Here is a 17,654-nt window from a genome sequence, read left to right as displayed (position 1 = left end):
GTTACATCTGCTTGACACTGGCCAACAAATTCAAAGGTGACTGGGGGGGACGGCTGAGGCTGACAGCTTTGCACACGCATTGCTTCCTTAGGAAGCTTGACCAAAATGTGTTCTTCACAGTTTGGTTTGGGCTGAGATACTGCAGACAAGCGAGGCTGGTGTCTGCTCTCCAGCACGGCTGGCAGGGGCAGCACCCCGGCCACCGCGCAGGGCGGCTCAGGAGAACCACAGCCAGCTGCAGCCAAGCTTCAGCAAGAAACGGCCCCAACTGCTTTTCACACCGCAGCCACAGTTTGCTGACAAAGCTCTCCTTTGTGCTGGAACAGTGTGTGCCCCGGCTCCTGGCTAGCATGGCTGCTGCGCAGGGGCATCACACCTCCTCACGTCTCGGCCCATGCTGGATAAGGACAGAGATCGTGCTGCGGCCGGCTGAGGGAAGGACAGATGGCAAGGTCTGGGGCTCTGCTACTCTCCGAATGTTGGCAAAATTTCCTGCCAGAGAAACATTCATGCACACTCAGCGATGCTGAACTGCAATCGATCCTGAAGGTCTGAACCACAGATGATCATTGCCTGGGAATTAAATAGCCAAGGACTATTAACTCGGCACTTCTGCTTCTAATCAAGGACGTAACTTCTATGTTATGGCTTCCAAATCACTGAAACCCCACACATCGGTCTCAGGACACTCATCTCGTTAACACTGCTTGCTGATGCAGTCATTAGACGCTAGCAGACAGCATGAGGGTAATTCAAACACGCACAGAAGACTTCCAGGAGCTGGCATCGAAGACTGGGCAGGCTGATGCAGTTCTCCTGCATAGCAGACACTCGTGTTATCGTTTCGCACTGGAGTAAAACCAACATTTCCACCACCCAAAGAAGTGGATTGCTGGTGCTATTTATGGCTGGGACATGCAATGCTCCTTGGCTGAAGCCGGCCTATAGATAACCTACCTAAGGAGCTGCTCCTGCGCTGCTTACCAAAAGAGGCACGGAGCGCTTTCTGACACGCTACACTCTTATGCTATTTTCAAGCTTTGCCAACAGCTGTCGGCTGCCTGCTTATTAAGCAAGAATAGGAAATGCAGCAAGTTGAGGGCAGGGGAAGAAGAATTCGTTTGGGTCCTTGCTCCACTCTGAAGACAAGTTTTTTCCTAATTTTTAACTTAAGAACCTTTATAAATCTGTTTTACCAGTTTTCTCCAGATGCATGTGTTACTTTGCTGTCAGAATGTACAATATACAGACAAGGAGGAGGTTGCTTGGGTTTTTTTTGAGATGGGTTTTTTCCTAGGCCATACAAAATACAGTGATTTCTTGTACGGAAAACATTATGTTTGCTTCTGAATAAAGTCAAGTATGGCCATGACTTCCAACCAGTAAGAAATAATTCAGGTATCACATAATCATTGTATGCCACAGAGAAACTTAGCAACTTCTTGTTCACTTTGTTCTGGCAATTGTTTTCATTGGATTTTCGATTTGCTGCATGAAGATACTGAGCATTCAAACTGAGATGCTCTACAGCCATCGTATGCTCTAGCATAGACAGCTCAGAGTGAAGTGTGATAGATGACCTATTCCTGGCACTTTTTATAAGCAAAGCATATCTGTGCTGGGGAGTCTGAAGTAGCAGACAGTCAATGGAAGATAGCAAGCAGAATACTTAAAACTGTAACTTCTGCAATTACTTTGCATTACATTGCATTACTAATAGTAATATTTTTGCCTTACTAATTATTATTGCATTACTAATATAATAATAAAGTACCCCGCATCAGCTAAGCGATACCTAATGTTTGCTGGTGCTTTCTCATCGCAGTGAATACAGCAGGGAGCAAGAACACAGAGCACTTGTCACTGAGCTGTTTGCACATTCGTGGCGCATGGATCCTTTATGAGAAGAACTCCCAGAATTAAACAGCACTGGGCAGAAGGACAGCAGGAATGACCAGGAGAAGTCAGGCAGAGCTCACAAGAAGATACACGATCTGCACCGCACAGCTTTATCCTCCCACATACTCTGCTCATTTCGGCATAGCACTAGATATTTTTTTCCATAGCAGAAAACCCAGCAGTTTCATCATGAGGAGGGCTGTAAACATGTGAATAACAACAGTGCTTTTACATTAAGTACGTGCATTGAAAAATAAAAAAGCCCAGTACTGCTCTGTGCACTAAAATATGCAACAGACAAGTGAAGCAAATAATGCAGACACAGAACTTTGCTTGTAAATTAAGCCAGACTAATTGAGCTCCGACTGAACTTTCTTCCCCTGAATCCTAAACAACCTGCCAAGCAAGTGTTCTTAACAGCACTCGAGGTAAAAGGTGGTTTTAGCCTAGAAAACCAGCACTGGAACTTTACAAAGCAGAAGGTCAGGTACACCAAACACTGCTTTTATCGCCTCTGTGGGCCTTATCTCTATGCGCTCTCCTCTACCCACCCCTTTCCCGGGGCTCCCAGGGCCCTGGTGCTGTGGAAGGGGGGTGCCAGGAGGGGCTGGGGTACGCAGGAGCCACCTCAGCTGCCGTGATCAAACAGCTCCCTTGGGACCAACCCCAGAGGAGAGGGGGCTTTGCTGCCTTCCTAATCTGGAAAGACAGAGAAGGAAAAGAGGAGAAAAAAATGTTTCCCCTTCTTAAAAGGCTCAGCAGAGCGCAGGGATGCCAAGGTCTGCATGCTGTGGGGCTGAGGGGAGCCACTGCCACGGGTTAAATAATGCAGTTAGCAATGGTCCTGCCCAGGTGTTCCCAGCCGCTCTTCTCAGGGTTATTACCAGGCAAAATTAGACGGGGAAAAAAATGAAGGTGCCTTAGTGAAACAGCCAACGGCCGTGTGCAGCAGCGCTGGGAAGACTGGGACATGCCAAAGTGAAACCCGCTGGGCCAGCTGGTAACTGTCTGGGCAGAAAACTGCTCCTTCCTGCTAGCTAAAACTGCCTCCTGCTTCCACGGGCAGGTTCCCATCTCAGCTGCAGCTGACATGGCCGCTTTCTGCCTGCTGCCGCCTCCCACACGCTGCCGTCGCCGCCGCTGTGCCAGCACACCGCCCGCAGGGCTGCACCGGCAGCTGGATCAGGGCCCCGATCTGGCTGGAAAAAAGCAAAGATGCTGGGTTTTTTCCCCCCGTGTTACTTTTTTTTTTAGGCTGGCTGGGTTCACGCTGCAGCCCTGTGGCCAGCAGGAAGGGGAATACGTTAAACCACGATTGCAGCCAAACGCAGGGCAGCCCATGGTTGCATGTTCCTGCGTTTTCAGCAGCAGGTCCAGTGTCAGGAGTTATGTTTCCTCCACACCTCCTCTGCTGCCTTCGATGGGGCAGCGCAGCCCCTTGCACTGGGCTCGCTGCTGACACTGACCCACAGCCACAGTCTTTGGTGCTGGGGGGCTCAGGTGCCTGCGGGGTCACGCTACCCCTGAGAGGCATTTGGGGACTCCAGTGGTAGCTGAGATTCTCACGCACATCAAAGGCGCACAGGAGCCCAGATACCTGCCATAACCTGCCCCTGTCCCCAGTCACAGGGGCAGGGCTGGACCTGTGCTGGGTGCTCTAGCGCTGCACCGCTCCTGTGAACGTCCCCTAGAAAATGAACCAAAGCAGCCTGCAACCCGTGTTGTTTCAGAGCAAAGCCATTGGCGTGGCTTCCTGTGCCAGCAAGCAAAGCCTGGTGCTGTGTCCTGCCCTGCCTGCATCCCTGCCTGTGTCCTGCCTGTAAGCATGCGCAGGTGGGGCTGGGCTTGGGCCTTTGGATTCAAGCATCCTGAAGTTACAGGTTTGGCCAAAGTTTGAGTCCAGAGCCACACAGTGTAAACAGGGCACGTCTTTGCAACAGGCTGACTTGCTGCCACGTATCCAGAACAGACATAGTTTAAATCTGGACCGGCATTGTCCACAGGGTGCTGAAAACCCCCAGGGTACAACTATTAATGTGCCCCATGCTGACGCTGCTGCCAAGGCTGTTCGGGAGAGCTTTGGCCAGTCCCAGTCCTGCTGGAGAAGCATCCGTGGGGATGAAGCTGCGTTCAGCAGCACTGGCTCCAAGCCCCGCCAGCATCAAGCCCAACTCTGTGCCGAAAACCAGCCTGTCCTGTTTGTGCACCCGGCTCCGAGTTGGATGGGCTGCAGGGTGTGGAGAGCGGCCATGGGAGAGCTGGGCTGGGCTGCTGAGCCGGCAGCTTCGCAGGGACACGGCGGGGCAAGCTGTGAAGCAGGAGCAGGTGAGACTGCTCTGAGTCACCCTGCAGCCACCTCTGCCCAGCACTGGGGCTGCAGAGGCAGTGCTCTCCCTCAGCATCCTCAGCCTGCCCGCCCGCCTCGCTCCCCAGCCAGCGGCTCAGCCTCTCAGCCTCTCCTTCCCCTCCACTGGCTACAGGCTGGCTACAGCCGCTCCACAGAGCCCAGATTTCAGCTGTTGCACAAATAAAAAGGGCCCCTTTGTTTTATGGAGCACAATGCAGGGCAGGGAACAAGTGTATGGGTATTTTGGGGTATGGCCAAGGCAGGGCTAAGTTAAGGAAGACACAGCTTCTCACCTGGCAGCTGCAGGAGAGCAAGGAGCAGGAGCGAGATCTGCAAGCTGGCAGCTTGGCCAGGCTCCCCGCCGTGCCGGCAGACCCCCAGCCTCATGGCACCGCAGTGCGGCACCTGACTGATCTGTCCTGAAGCACAGGATGGTCCTTCCCAGGACCCAGAGGAACCCCAGGCATGTCCACCGCCTCCAGGCGCTCGTGTAAGTGGAAGTACTCCTGGGCTGACACAGAAATGCAGCAATCCAGAAAAGGGAAATTTCTACCATATCAGGGTATTAAAAAAAATGTCACTTTGCTGCGTCTTTAGCTATAATGATACCACAGCTGGCTCATTCCTGGTTTCTCTGAGAATGCTACAAACCTCGGCCCCCAAGAAGTTACCAATTTAATGGGTTAGAAAAGACTCACTACCCTAAACCCAGCTATGCCACACATCCATCCCGCAGCTCTCCCTCCTGCCCCCAGCAATTTCTAATAGAGAGCAGCGTAAATGAACCCAGGACCTTTGTCCTGCTGCCCCGCGCACCCATTTGCTGCGTGTGCAGACGGTCTGCCACCCGCAGACTTCCCCAGCCTTCCCGCATGAGGGACTTGTCCCAAACACAACCCAGCCCTTGTGCTTGGTTTTTCTTACTTGTCCCTGCAGATGCATTTAAAATAAAAACGACGTAGCCCTCCCTGCCAGCAGCCCAGCCTGGGAGCGCCCTGTGCAGGCAGCACTCGGCTGTGGCTGTTTGCACATGGGGCAGGGCCCCCAGCTCCCCTCACCCTGCCTGCTTCGCCCTGCCCGTTTCTGCTTGCCTGCTTTGGTTCTGGGAAGAGCGGAGCCCTGCAGGACCCCTGGGGAGGGAGGAGAGGCCCCTGGGGGTGGCTTTGCAGCGAGGCACGCAGCAGTGCAGTCTGTGCTCCTTGCAGAGGACAGAGGCTGTGGGACCGGCCGTGGGTGCTCTCAGCTGGGGGAGCTGCGGGGTCTGGGAGGGTGGGGAGGAGCCCCTGTGGGACCCACCAGCCCCCACGCAGCCAGCCCATCTCATCCATGCAGATCGCTACTCGAAAAAGGCATTGCTCTGCTTTTTGTGTTTCTGGGCATTTCCCTAATGTTTTGCTTGGGTAGAGCCAGGTTTCGAGGTCACCCTGCCCTCGAATCTGGAGCAGGATAAAGGGGCGAGTAATTCACTGCTTTCCCCTGGAGATGGCTGGGAAGAGACCCTGTGCTGGCCACCAGGGTGGTGGTTCAGAGGCCTGCAGTCCTTATGCAAAACAAGCACCAGAAATGCCTGGGGGTGTTGTTCAGCACCGATTTTAGCTCTTCCTTGAGAGGCAGAAATACCCCTGCAAAGAAATACAATCCCCTACAGCAGGCAAGCAGAAGCAGAGCCATCCTTCTCTGGGAGCATCCCAGATTGGCAACGGTTGGATCCCGTGCCCCTCGTTGTGTTGCAGGCGGAGGGCCGGGCCGCGGCACCGCTCAGCGTCAGTGTTAACCCCAGCTCGTCAGCGAGCCCTTGTGCCCGGCGCTGCGGCAGGCAAGCGCTGTGGGGCAGGGCACCGACGCGGGGATTAAAGCAGCCGTGATTCACCCCCGCGGCCGCCTCTGATGGCCGCTGGCTCCTCTCACCAGGGACGAAACCTCTGCAGAGGCGTCGGGAAGGCCAGGAACAAGCAAGGGGAATCTCCAAACAGTCCTGGGGACTTGAGGCAAACTGCAGAACTTCTGTGGATTTCTGGGCAGACGGGCATGCACAGGAGCAGCAGCTCCCATGCAGCAAAGCTTGCGCGTTATGAGTGTGTGGAAGGCATTGCCTCCTCCACCACCGTGATGGAAGGCTTGGGTAATTAGCCAAGCCATTAATGCTGATGCTGTCAGTCACTAATGAGGTATGTATTTGCAGAAGGTGAGCAGGGCGCATGCACTGAGTCTCTGGGTGCTGGCAGCGAGCGGCAGAGGACGTTGGCTTCAGTCAACGTGCAGGTCCTGGGCACTCTCGGACCATGCGTGCTTGACCATACCTGCTGCGGCAGCAGGCTCACCCCAGCAAGGAAATACAAGAAAAGCAAGATCAAACACACCAAAAGCAGGTCACAGAATTGCCTCTGCTGCAGCTGGGCAACACAACTACTCATTAGGGTGATTACAGGCAGAGGAACTACCCCAGCTCTCTGCTAACGAGTGGTGTGGGCTGCCTGACCGGCGCAGGTCTCTGCAGCCCAAACAAGCCCTGGGGCTGTTATTGCACGTTCAGCTATGGCTGGCAGCTTGGGACGTTTCCCCACTGCTCCGGCTCATCCCAGTCTCCTGCCCTGCAAGGGGTCTCCTGACCCAACCAGCGCTGAGGCCCCAAATCCCTGTGGCTGCAGCACACCCTGGGTAGGCTCGCTGTGCATCCTTGGGGTGCAGTGTGGAGCTGGGGTGCATCCTCAGCCCATCTGAGCAATGCTGCTGCCATCAGGAGCCTGTAGCTGATGTACAGCCAGGGGGATTGAGGTGCAAAGACCTTCACTTCCCAGGGATGGTGCAGGGGGACTAAGGGGACTGAACTTCAGCCAGGCCCACTGGTGAGGCCAGTGGAGAAGCACCCAGGAGGCTGCTCACAAGCAGAGTGCTGAGGGTCTGGTTCTCCATCACACACGATCATTAAGGCATTGGCCTCAAAAATGCCTAAGGAGGATGTGCCATTGCTCAGGTTATGTTTCTGAGAGATCCCAAGCGCCCTCAGCTCCTGCCCAGGCAGTGCAACCTTTACCTGCCCACCCATCCTGCCTGGCTCCTGAGGTGTGGGCACATGCCAGCACATCAGATGAATGAGAGGTGCTCAGCCTGTAGCCCGAGACCTGCAGCAAGACCTCCAACACCTCCCCACACAGTGGGTTTAACCTGGCGTGCTTCACTGTCTGCGTTGCATCGCTCATTGACTGTCCCAGCATTAATGTCCCACAGGGTCCCTGTGGCTGCTGCTTTAGATAAAGAGACAAACGAGCAGAGAGCCACAGGGCTGCCTGCTCAGATAAGGTGCTGAGGGAAGCACAGTCCCTGGGCCAGCGGTGGAGGTTCTCTTCGCGGTGGAGGTCCCATTCGCGGTAGAGGTCCTGTTCATGGTGGAGGTCCCATTTGTGGTAAGAGCGAACAGCAGCGTGGGGCTGCCTGCTCTGATAACGGGGCACGGGTCCCCAGCGCAGAGGGGACACCCCACCATGACACATGCATGTATAACCACAAACATCACTGAAAATAGACTGTGGAGAACTGTAGGAAGAATCAGACCAAGACACTACTTTTCTGGCTGAAAAGGCATGATAAAAATGGACCAAAAATAGTGGGAGTTTTGTGCAGCCTGTAGCGAGGGGCCAGACTTGGGTGACAGAGGGCCATGGAGCCACCCCGCTTGCTCGAGCCACCAGCCCGCCCCACACGGCAGGGACTTGGCTGGACCAAGCATGCCCCTGTCCCCGCTGCACCTGCCTGGCAGTCTGGGCAGCCCCTTGCTGCCAGCCCCCACCTGTGAAAACGGAAGGAAAAAAGGGATTTGTGTTCGCTGTGGGCGTGCTGCACACACCAACTGCTGCCTGTGAATTGCTCTGAGCGCCTCTGATGAAAGAACCGAAGAACAAAGTGTTATTAACATATTGCCTGCAACACAAGTGGCTACGTGGGGAACGGCACCCGCTCCATGCCAGGAGCCGCTGCCAGCCCTGCTAGGCCCACCTCTGCTGCCTTGACGAGCTCTTATCCCCTCTTTAAGGCAGGGAACCCTCCCACCGAGGTTCCTCACAGCCGTGCAACCACTGCCCAAAGGAAATCCCTTTTTATCAATCTTCAGAGGAGCCTTCTGGTTCACAGCTCACCCTCTTCCAGCAGTTGAGACCCAAGCCCCCTCCCCATCTCCTGAGCAGCCCTCCAGAGCATCCTCTTCACCCCCAGGATATCACCCTGCAGCCGTTCTGTGTTGGCAGCTCCTCTGGTGTCCCCGTGTCCTGGGACCCAGCTGAGACATAGAAAGGACCAGACCCAAAATGTGATTTCCATGGAAAATGGGAAACCACATCCCAAGCTGCCACCCTGAAGTCACCCTCCCACAGCCCCGGGGTGCCTCAGCTGCAGAGACACGCCATTTTATCCGTCCAGCTCTTCTGCAAGTGATGCATGGCGACTGCTCAGGAGCCAACACTGCTGCAGCCCCTGGAAAAGCCTCAGCCCAAAAACAAATGAAAAATTGTGAAAACACAGTATTTGCTCGGCTCCCAGCCCAGCTGCAAAGGAGGAGGGAGCTGCACAGTGCAAACAGTAACGCCAACGCTAGAAATCACTTTACTTGAATGTATGCATGCGGGGTAATCATTACACAAGTAACTGCAAATCAGTCTGAGAAAACTGTCTCCTGCCTAGAGACTGCTCCTGAGCAGAAAAAGAGGCAAAAATCCTCAAGTTAATTAAAAAGTACTGGCAGCTCCCATAACACATGAAAATAAAACCAGCACAGCTTGCTGCTACTGCTCTGGACTGGCCTCTGTAAGCATCCCTGGCTCCCCCAGCGACTGCAGAACAGGGCTGATCTGCCAGACTGCTTTGGGACGAGTGAATCTTCCAGCAGCAGGGACCTGTAGCAGCAATATTTGATTTCTTTAGAAGTGTACTTTCTTAAAAAAACCCTTATACCATTCATGAGAAAACTATGCATATTAAAAAAAACCCCTATATATATTTTCTTAACCAAAAAAATTACCTTTGTTAGAGATTTATGTTAAAGGATTGGCCTGAAAGGTGCTGCTCCAGGCTCTCTGCCCCATCCCTTCCCTGGGAAGAGCTGCCTGGCGGCAGCGCCGCCATTCCCAGCCAGCAGGCCCTGGGCTGCGGCACTGCAGGGGTGGCTGCACGCACCTTTCCCTGGGACCGGGTCATGAGTTTGGGGTTATTCAATGTTTTTCTTACAGCCTCAGCTCCTGGGCTGAGGTGAAGGTATGAGGATGGGCCGCCCCAGCCCCACAGCGGAGCCACCCAGGGGTACCCCTACTGCACCCAAAACACCCACCCGGGCTGAGCCCTCACCATCCAGCATTCCTGACGCTACAGGAGGCACAGAGGAAGGCTAGCTGGTGGAAAATAAAGGAGTTCTGCAATGCTAGCAATACTAAAACTCAGTTAACGAGTGCTAATTTCCCGTCAGTTTGCAGTCACCCTGTTTGCAAGCGCTCTGCAGCAGTGCCCCTGCGCCGGCTGGGAAAGCATCCTCCAAGCAAGCACCCGATGCTTTCTGAGTGCTCATCGTTGCTCACAAGCTCAGAAACAATCCGTTCTTTCTGGGAGCAGGGCCTGCAGGGACAGGTCCTCACATCCCCAGGCACCTCTGCAGGAAGCAAGGGCAGCTCCTCGTCCCCCCTTTGCAGGTAGGGAAGCGGGTGCTGCGGTGGCACCACATGTCCTTGGTGACACGGCTGCGGCTGGGGAAGTCAGGAGCCCCAGGCCCTGCTGCTGCCCTGCAGGACATTGCTGCTCCATGAGGCCAGCCAGGAAGCAGCTCATTGCAGATGCCCCAGAGCACGTGTTGCTGCATTTTTTTGCTTGTTTCATCCCCTCTAATTCCTCCTAAAGAGCTTCTGGGCTGGGGGGTGGAGAGGCCCTGCATCCCCCAGGGCTGCAGCCGCTCCCTGTGCCGGGGGATAGGTTTGGTGGGGAGATGCCATCAGGCGAGGATGTCCCCAATTCCATCCCAGCTGGCTCCCACTGCTCCTGCAGCCGCTGCCTCCATCCTCCCTGCCGTGGGAAGGTTTCTCATCCTTTCTTCTCTGGTTTTGCAGTCCAAGTCCTCCCCGGGGAGTCGGTGTCTCCCAGCCTGCAGCCCCCTGCGGCAGGGGGTTTGGCACGGGCGCATGGGCAGCCAGCAGCGCCCCAGTCCCGCTGCTCCCGCCAGGCTGGCCCAGTGCCAGCAGGGACCCGGCTGGGGTCACCGACCTCATCCCCCTCCAAAAGGCAGGTCAGCCCCCGGCAGTGAGCCCCAGGACGGGCATTAAAGGCTGGACTTAACTGTCGCAACATGCTGCACGGTGCGTACTTTTTCTCCTTACTGCAAAATTACTTTAAAAAAAAAAATTAAACATTTTTTCTCTCGTGCAGGCGCCAGAAATCCCCTGTGCTGAGCTCCGTCAGGCAGCCCGGGGGCCCGCTGCCCCCGCCGCGGCCGCCAGGGGGCGCGGGAGAGGCGCCCGCCCCGGCGGGGGCTGCCGGCGGCCCGCCTCCCGGCTGCTCAAAGACACTGAAATTTTCTTCCCAAGCGCGGGTTTTGCTCCTGTTCTTTGGGGGCTCCCTTGGCCGCGCGGCCTCTGCCCACGCGTGCCGGTGTCGGGAGCCGGCAGCACGGCTACGGAGAGCCGCAAAGTCCCGGGCCTCGCACAACCGGCCTGCGCTGCGGGCACGGCAGAGGCGGCACCGGCTCCTGGCTGTGAGCTGCGCCGTAGCTGGGCCCAGCCCGGCGCCGCTGCGTGCGGCTCCTGCGTCTCCTCCCCTCCTCGGTGCCGGACCATCGGCCTGCGGCTTGGCTCTGTGCTCGCCGCGGCAGCGCCCAGCCGGGCTGCGGGGTTGCCGGGGAGGGTGGTGCAGTCACCGGCCCCTGCAGCCCCTGTCAGCGCTGCTGCTGGAGGAACTGGGATGTGGACGTGATGCAAACCAGCTAATCGGCAGCCACAGGCACCATTAATCACCCGAGCAGCCTTTTGGCGAGCGAGCGTGGCACAACCACTCGAAGGGCTTTGCTGCCCGGCAAGGCGCTGGAGGGGCTGTACCCTGGGGTGGGCAGAGGGGGTCCCTGCCAGTGCAGGTCAAAATTGCCCTTAAAAACTGCCAGAGCCCTTGAAAACAAGATTCCTGTGTTTCTGACCATTATATGAATTTTTAAATCTGCTTTCCAATAAATGTCATGGTTTCATTTATATATACTGCAATAGTTGTTACTGCTATGACCGTCAAACTCAGTGCTTCACTTCAAGGTCCCTTCCCTTTTTATCTCTAAACACTTTCCCCATTCAGTGCTTTATATGAGACAAAATTAAATGAAATTAACATAAACCCATATCCTGTCCCCAAATGACCTACCTGCTATTCCAGGAGCGGCAGTAAAGATGACTGTAACTGAACGGGTGAACAAAACCAGTTCTCTGTTTCCATGTGGGTGACTGTGCTCAGTAGCAGGGGTTGTTTTTGCACGGGGGGGGGGCAGCCCTCCCTGCTGCTCACACCGGGGCTTTCCTGCAGGCACGGGGGAAAGCAAAGCGCTTGGGAAACGGGAAACATCCCCGTGGGAGGCAGGACCGGGGGAAGCTGGTGACTGCCAGGGTGGCTCCCGCAGCAATTTCACATGAAGCCAATTTCCTTGCAGAGAAAGTATGCGGGCCAGGGGAGTGTTTGCTCACGCAAATGCCGCTCGTGGGCTATTTTACGATTCCACACAGCTATTAAATAGGACAAAGTTTGTTTTTGCCTCTTACTGCAGGTTTATCTGGGGAGTGGCGCTGTGGGCGGCGAGGGGGTGTCCCGGCTCCCGGACTTCGCCCGGTGCTGGCGGGGCTTTGGCTCTGGGCCAGGCAGCAGGGCTCTCGCAAGCACCCAACGCCACTGCGTGTGCCCAGCCTGCCGGCACCGCAGCCCAGGCCGCTGGGCCCCCAGCCACAGCTCCGGCACAGACCTGGGTTGTGGGGGCATCTGCAAAGGCAGACGAGCACAGGGTGGGGAAAATGCCTTCCTCATCCGGAGAGAAGGGATGTAGGGATGCATCTAGGGCCAGGGATGGCAGTGGGCAGGCGCAGGCAGAGGGAACATTGCTGCCAGGAGCAGCAGCAGCCCTCTCCGGCATGTTTCAGGTTTCACAAAGCAGCACCGGTTTCTGCTGTCCTAAATTAACAGGTACCAGGAGCTGCTTGAGCCTTAACCGCCTGCAGCCGGCAGTGGGGCAGAGGCTTGCTGAGGCAGCACAGCCACAGGCTGCCGGACTTCTGCTGAGGAAGGAAAAGACATTCAAGCACCTGCCCAGGGTGGTGGAACAAGGGTGAAGCACTGCCAGGGCTCCCACTTGTGTTCCCCATTTGCAGGGTTCCTGCTGTCCCAAAATCACTGGGCCTCTGCAATAAAAATTCAGGCCTGGGTGAATAAAACCACCCCAGCTTGAGGGGCACGGCTGGCAGCACCACTGCGGGTTTCGGCATTTTCTCCAGTGCCTGGTGTGGGAAGGCACGCTGCCCCGGCGCAGGCTGCCTGCACGCCTCTCCCAGCCCCACGCAGGCTTTCCTGCAGCACCAACCAAAGGCGCTGCTTTTCTATTGCAGTGCTCAAAGCAGTCCAAACCAAACACGGCTCCTGGCCCACTCGCTGTTCCCCGCGCAGCCCAAAACCTCATTTTCTCAGCGAGAGGGGCAGCTGGGATGCTGCCGCAGATGCGGCGCAGCTGGGGCAGCAGGAGCCGGCAGCAGCACAGGCTTTTGGCCGCAGGTGAAAACATCTGCTGATGGGAAGCGGGTCCTTTATTTTGCACAAACCCAGCTGGTTCTCGCAGCCCGCTCAGCACAGCAGCCTGCTGCCAAACCCCAGCATGCCGTGGCCGGTGAGACCCGAATCCCTTTCAGCGATGCTTCAGCACCGCAAAGGACAGCAGGAATGTGCTGAGCGCTGGCAAACTGGGGTCAGATAAACACATCCCAGATCCCTGCACCCCCGCCTTTGGGAGAGGTAACCCCCAGGTCAGGAGTCCGCAGCCAGCCCTGCTGTGCAAAGGGCAGCAGGCAGCATTATCCTGAATGTGGGGTCATGCACCCCAACTTTTCTCCTTTCATGCATGCAGATGGGGCCGCAGGGGGACAGCCAGCATTTGCCCCCAGCCCCTTCGCTGCTGTTCTCTCGCTGCTGTCCTTGCTTGCAGTTTCCACCTCCACCGATGAAAGCCAGGGCTGCAATTGTTTGCTTTTGGTGCAGGGAGCCCAGCACTGTATGAAACGCCTCATACCAGACCAGTCAGCTTAGTTTAGTATAAAATTGCCAGCACCCCTTTCTTTCTGAACCCGCACCCAGTCTTCTGGGGCTGGGAGTTGGGATTTTGCGGACAGTTGGCCTCTGCCACCTATGTCTGCACAACCCGACCCCACGGCTGTGGGGAGGGGGCATGGCTATGGCTTGGCCTAGGCTGCTCCCAGCATCTGCTGGGAAAGGCAAATGCCTCTGTCAGGAAAGTCCTGTCCCTCCTCTGCACCACCTGTGAAGTGCCACCCAGCTGGGCTCTCGGCCGGGCTCCTGCGACCTGGGCGGTTAGGAAAGCCGCTGGCTCGGTGCCTGGCTCTGGAGCCAAACCAAGCCGGGGCCGTGCTTCCTGGCTGCCCTGCACACTCCCAGGCGCCGGCCAAAGTCAAACCCCGAATGCCAGCAGGGATTGCTTCAGCTGAACCCCACTTTTATTTCCATCGGGGATGGAGAAGCTCCTCAAAAGAAAAGAGGGAAAATGTTTTTTTTGTCTCATATACACAGGGGTCCCACCACCCCAGGGTGGCTTCGGAGACCCCGTGCCCCCATGGGGAGGTGTGCCTGCCTGCCCTTCCCCAAGCTCTGATTGCTGGTTTTGCTTTTTTGGTGGTTTTAGTGCCTCGTGGTCGTGCTGCCAGGGCACGGGCTGCCTGCCAGCAGGTTACCCGGAGCCCCTAACCCTGCCACGGCTGGGCTCAGTCCTGCATGGGGTGCAGGCCCCATCCTGTGGCCCCCACATCTGCCCTTGCTTTGCTGCCAGCACTCTCCGGGGACACAGTGCTCTGTGGCCAAGCAAGGAGCATGCACTGATGGTGCACAGGGAAGCCAGGTCCCCCAGACCTGGGGTGAGCCCGGGCTCTTGCTCTGCTCTGCAGGGAGGCAAACCCGAGTGTGCCAAAGCTTGCCGAGCATTGGAGGCTGGGGGCTCTGCTCCCGCAGGTGTCCGGGGCAGTGCAGGCAGGGATGCCCTGGCCTGGGAAGGTGAATGTGGGTGCTGCTGCCTGCGCTAACTGGAAACAGCAGGGCCAGCCGGAGTGCTGGGGTCAGCTCAGCGACACAGGACCGGGCGCTGCTGGGAAAATGCAGTGACTGTTGGACCACAGGCCACCCCAGGGAATGTGCAAGCTGGCGTTTGCTTTGCAAAGGCGATCGCTGCCCTTGTTATCCAGCAGATTGAAAGGGGAGTGAAAACGCTAGCCTGGAACACATGGCTCCACCACACGAGCGTTACTGGGGTGCTGTCCTTCTCAGCAGTGCAGGCAGCGTGTTTCTGCAGTGCTGAGCAAAGGGCCAGACCTGGGACCTTCATGCAGCAACAGGATGGCTGGGGGGGTCAGCGGAGCTGGCGAAGGGTCCCATGTGGGACAGAGCAAGGCAGGAGACCGAGGGAGCGGATTGCTGAAAATGGGAATGGGGCCACATGAGCATGGGGACAGCACAGAGCTGAGGGAAAAAGGAGCTGAAAGGCCCCTGGCACTGCGCTGTGGGGCTCATGGTGTAGGAGCAGCAGTGGTGGCCAGGACCACCCGGTGGGCAGCCCCCCACACTGCCCCGGGAAAGGGCCTTGGCCAGCTGCCAGCCCCTTCTGCAGTGACGGGGCTTAGTCATCTCTCACTGACACCATTTGATGTTTGGTCTCATTCCCAAAAACTTAAATTAAACAACTTGGTGCTCTTACGTGCAGGAAACATGTCTCCGGCTGGCTGAGAATGTCCTCCCGCGGTGGCAGCTCCCGCTGAACTGCAGGCAGGACTTGAGTGGCCATCTCCTAAACCCCTGCATGTTAACCCAGTGCTCTCCAATCTGCCTCAAACCGCCAAGCAGCTAAAACCCACGTCCCCAGATAACATTTGGGGCCGAGGGTCTGCCAGCATGGGGGGAAGAGACGAGCCCCCCCAGCTGAGCCTGACACAGCTCCTGGGCCCCCTGTCTCTGTGATGCTGAATGCGGAGGGGATTGCAAGCATCAGCCTGGTGAATTATGAAAGTCAGGATGAAAGGGCAGGGGGGGAGCAAAATGCCCCAGACGCTTTTTGGCAGGCGATGAAAGGAAGGTTTAGCAGCAGCTGCCAGCTGGGAGCCGGCAGAGGGACAACTGTGGGTCCGACTCCATCCCGGGCTCCCCAGGACAGCAGCCACGGTGCATCCCCAGCACAGCCACTTTCTCTCTCCTCACTGCAAAGCAGGAGGGACCCATGTGCCTCCCAGGCATCCTTCCTGCTTCTCTGGGCAAAGCGAGGGAAGGAAAACTGCTTCCAGCTGGGAAACCTGCAGGGAAAATGCAGTTTTAGAGCCTCGCCTGCCGTCGTTACCAGTGCGGGTCAGGGAGCTGCGGCTACTGAGGAGAGAGAAAAGAGGCTTCAGCTGCTTTTCAGTTGCCTTCAAGACAGATTTAGCTCTGCGGCCAGCCACAGATGGGGCTGCGCGGCCAGACTGCCTGTGAGATACAATCAGATCTCGCAGTGAAGCCGGAGACTTTAGTTGCTAATAGAGATAGAGCAAATTAACCGAACTTAATTCGGAGGGTCACCACACAATGCTTCCACCTGTTTTGCTGTGGTTCTGCCATCTGCCACCCCTCTACCTGATGCAAAAGAGGCTTTTTTCCCTTTCTCCTGACGCCGTGGGCTTCGTTAAGTCGTGTCGTATCTCATCAGGGCTGCAGCGGCAGGACAATGGGCAGCGAGAGCTGAGCTGAGGGAACATATGCAAACTTTTGGAAGCTTTCCTTGCCGGAGCCAGTGCAATCAAGGGGCTACTCAAACCACTCTCTATATTCTGCTACGGAAAACAGTTTCATATCCAGATCTTGTTTTCCAAATGGCTAATTAAGTGATTCTGCAAGCAGCGTATTGAATGCTGCTCTGCATCTCTCAGCTGCACTCACTGGCACGCTGCACCACGCTTCAGCAAACACCACCTTGGAAAAGCGGCTGCTGCTGTTTACGAGCTGAAGGAAAACGCTAACACAAGCAAACCTTTAAAGCACATGCTGCCAAAAGCTCCGCGAGGGACCGTCAAGGGTCCTGTCTGCAGCCCCAGTCTGCTGGAGCTAGTGGGACCATGCCAGCTCACAGCCCAGGTTGGGCAAGCGTTTTGGCACTCACCATGGCAGGATGGAGGCTTTTAGGTGTGACAGCTGAGAAAGCATGATCTTTGACACAGCCCCCATTAGAAGAAATCCTCCCCGGAGGTCTCCCAGGCTGAGACAGGCCATATGGCAGCAAAAGTAAGTTCACAGAGAAACCCCAGGTTCAACCCCGCACTTGGAAACCCTGCTGAGGGGCTGGCCAGGGTGAGATGCTGCCCACCCCCTGGCAGCCAGCTGGCCTGGGGGGGCTGGGGGAGTAGGTCTCCCCCACCAGGCTCAAACACCCACGGTTTAGCTAAGTCAGCATCAGAAAAGCAAGCTTGAGCACCCAGTTGCAGAGCGGTCTTACGGCTCTGGCTGACATGAAGCATTGCTCTACCGTAGCAGCGGTCGAGAAGAGTCCAGCACGGCTCCCCCCATCAGGGATATTTGCAGGTGCAAGCACTGGCAGGCGTCATTTGCAACATCACTGCCACCAGCAACACACTATGCCTTTGGTCAGCACGCGCAGGCTCTGGGGCAGGAGCCTGCCAGATGGTGAAGCATGGCCTGGTGCGCTGGTGGCTCCGCTGAAACGCCACCATCCCCGCTGCCGGTGCGGTAAGTCAGGATAACTCTGTGACTTCGGACTATCGCAGGCTTCAGACTGCGCTCAGGAAAGGTATTTCTTGCAAGTATTAGCACAGGCTGCAATGCCTGTGACTCACCAGCAAATTAGAATGTGACCTAGCAGAAGACAAACTGGAGAGAGGGAACAGATCACTCCTTACAGCAGAAGGATGCATGCTGAGCTGCAGCTGTCAGACATACCAGCTGCGCGCCGGAGCTGCTGCTTGCCTTTCCTTACTGCTCGCGTCGGGAAAGGTGCCGGTCACTGCGCTGCTGCCGCTCCCCCAGCCCAAGGTGCAGGCAGCGTCCTGGTGGCCGTCGGGCTGCACACCCTGCGGCACTGGCCCGCGTAGGAGGGCGATGTGGCTACCCAGCAGCTGGGCGTCAACATCACCAGCACGCGGGACCTTGCACCGTACCAAAC

This window comes from Platalea leucorodia (genome assembly GCF_965183815.1).
Source record: "Platalea leucorodia genome assembly, chromosome: 5".
NCBI classification, from domain to species: Eukaryota; Metazoa; Chordata; class Aves; order Pelecaniformes; family Threskiornithidae; genus Platalea; species Platalea leucorodia.
The sequence above is the reverse complement of the archived record's forward strand: the minus strand, read 5'-3'. Positions refer to the sequence as shown.